Source organism: Cupressus sempervirens, chromosome 7 (assembly GCF_028749045.1).
Source record: "Cupressus sempervirens isolate cs-2001-9-10 chromosome 7, ASM2874904v1, whole genome shotgun sequence".
Lineage (NCBI taxonomy): Eukaryota > Viridiplantae > Streptophyta > Pinopsida > Cupressales > Cupressaceae > Cupressus > Cupressus sempervirens.
Genome location: NC_143124.1, coordinates 401,056,929 through 401,059,958, shown reverse-complemented (window position 1 = coordinate 401,059,958; position 3,030 = coordinate 401,056,929). Strand labels below are relative to the sequence as shown.

General features: G+C 38.9%; 1 pseudogene across 1 annotated transcript; it reads left to right on the top strand.

Annotated features, from left to right (window-relative positions):
- Positions 1–955: 955 nt before the first annotated feature.
- Positions 956–2,136, top strand: LOC149547211 (NDR1/HIN1-like protein 6 pseudogene; annotated as a pseudogene). Its single transcript, XR_016354392.1, has one exon. The product of XR_016354392.1 is annotated as an NDR1/HIN1-like protein 6 pseudogene (transcript).
- Positions 2,137–3,030: the final 894 nt, after the last annotated feature.

Here is a 3,030-nt window from a genome sequence, read left to right as displayed (position 1 = left end):
TGTTATAAGTCGGGTTTATCAAAATGTACAATAAAGGGTCTTAGATACATAGATATGCTAATGCATATAAAAGAAATCTAAATTACAATAGAAATGTTGTGAGTCGAGGTCGCCATAATTACAATAAAGAAAAGTGGTTAGGAAAACAAAAGGGGTTCTAGAGTGGTTCCCTAGTGCAACACCTAACTAATTCTTTATTATTGTACAACTAGAAAGAAGATGACTAACTAGAAAGAAGATGACTCACTCAGGCCTAAGTAGGGCTGAAGCGCTACAAGAGTGCAATGATCCTTCATTATTGTGTATGTGAGAATTGACTAGGGAGAAATGATTGACTAATGCTAGTTAGAAGTCAAAATAGGTGAAAATACATGGGTACCAAAAATGGAAACTTCAAAGCTAAATTTAGTCTACAAGTGGGAGTTTAAAAAATGGATCTAGTTAAGTAATGCGTGCGAGAAATTTAAGTGGGACAATTCCTCATGTACCCATTAAACATATTGCTGCAATTGATAGTCAAATAATGCGGTCAATGTAAGCACGAAGTCTTCCCAGAGATAGAACGAAGTCCATAAAGGCAACTATTCATACTTCCCAAGGCAACTTTCCCACAGGGTTTGTCAGCAAATGTCAGTACGGCCTCCACTCACTTCAAGTTCCAACTAAATGAAAACCAGCACACACAATTCACGTTGAAAATGTCCAAGTAAAACAAGCCGTAGCGTGCACCAAAACACAACATGGATCAAAAGAACAAAGTTGTTAAACGACTCAGGTGCCAGAATTTTGTATGCAAATGGCAACGAAAACCCCTGACTAGGAAAACGTCCTTGATGACATCTGAAGCTCCATTGACGTAACCTAAAATCTGGTTGAAGTGGGTGAGATTCAATCCAAAAAGAAACGCGTTTCGCGGTCTTCACATTCTTAATCACGCAGCACGTGTCCACGCGGTTTACCCACTTCATTTCTTGGAAGTTTCTAATCTAATTCCCTGTGGCTCCCCTGCCTTTTTAACAACATTTCCATTACCATTGATCGATCCCACGATCGAGTCTCGCCCCTTCCACTTCATTCTCACGAAGAACAAACATCTGCATTAAGGTTACAGTGCAGTCATGGCGGATTCACAGCGAATTCATCCAGCCAACGAGGACGTCGAAAAGGCAGTCAAGACGAGCCAAAGGCCGAGTGACCCTCTGGCTCCCAAATCAAGCCTCATGTCGGAGAAAGGAGAGCCAGCCGCCAGTCGATACCAGCTTAGAGACGTTACATTTCCAAAACAGCAAATGATTCCCTCAAGGGAGCCTTACCGCGGCCTTCCCAGGCGGCGCCGCAATCCCTGCTGCCGCTGCTTCGTCTGGACATTTTGCCTCTTGGTGTTACTCATTGTAACCGTCGCCATAGCTGCCGCCATTCTCTACGCCGCCTTTAGGCCCAAAATACCAGACTACTCGGTCGACAATATTCAGATTACAAGGTTCTCTCTTGGCGCAACCGGCACCGTTTCGTCTCAGTTTGCCGTGGACGTGACGGCGCGGAATCCCAACAAAAAGATCGGCATTTATTACTTGGACGACAGTTATCTTGCGGTTTTCTACACCGGCACAGAGCTCTGCAAGGGCAAACTCCCTGCTTTTTACCAGGGCCACAGGAACACTACCAGTTTGGGCGTTACTCTAAGCGGGAGTGATGTTCAGATTACCAGTGATATGGTTAAGTCACTGACTGCACAGCGGCAGCTGGGAAGTATTCCCTTGCTTTTGAAGGCCGATGTTCCAGTCAAAGTCAAGTTTGGGAAGCTTAAAACGATGAAGATCACTATTCGCGTTCGCTGTGACCTTGTCATCAACAGTTTGGATGCCAACGCCAGCATTAATATTAGCAAGAAGAACTGCAAAGTGAAGCTTTGAGCGGAAAGAGCCATAGCTGTTCTAGATTTATATATTTCTTTCTTTTCTCTCACTTTACACAAGAGAAACGGCCGAGCAGTTTGTAATTTGATCTTGATTATGGTTCTTTTATTTGTTTCCAATTTATTTTTAAGTTTGTATTCATCCGTATCATCATATTACATTATATTTCGAGATCGTTATTTTTGGTCTCAAACCAAATAAAGAAATTTGTTTTGTTTTTTTTTCATTTTAAATATGCTTGTTTTTTCTCTTTCTAATTACTATGGTTGCTCTTGCGACAATTGTATGGAGTCATTCGAATTCTGTAGATTATTTACCACGCCAGAAAGAAGGAAAGATGGAACAATACTGATCTTTTGTAATAGCAGAAAGTAGGAAAGTTGTGATTAAAGAACGTAACGCAAGGGAAATCTATCGGTCCAAGAGACTTGGATTCCGCGACTCGAATTAAGCGTGTGAATTAGTTTCCTTGCCGTGCAGGGTGGAATTCGATGGTCGCTAAATTGTATTTTACAATTCAAAGCTTCCAAATTTCCATTTTTCAATACATACGTTTCTCGTTATTTAGGAAAAATGTCGCAGAAGAATAGCGCTACAAGTTGTTTCTTTGAATTTTCTGATCGGAATATCTAGAAAAGTAGTTGACCGAAATTCCAGAGAAAGTTTTTCCAATATTTTTTATTTGTTTAATGAAGTATTTTAGAATGAACTTGAAGTATTGTGGGTGAGTTACGTGTTCAATAGTTTTGTTTGAGAGAATAAAGCGTGTCGATTATAAGTTGGTCAAAATTAGCTTAAGATATTATTTGAAGACTGTATTTGCTTTGATATGATTTTAAAAAGTTAATTCGTTAAAGATGCGATAAGAAGGATGTGTTTGCTTGGATACGCTCATATCTATTTTTACGACATGGTTATTAATAAATAAAGTTATGAAATATTTGTAAATGTTTTAAAAGACATAAAAATTATATTAGTATGAATTAAGTATCGATTTTTAAAAACTTTGTATATTTTGTTGTTTGACAAGATAAATATTAAAAATGACGGAATCAAGAAAAATCTGATTTTCTTATTGGTTGATTATTTTTTTTTCTGTTTTTCAGTCCAATTT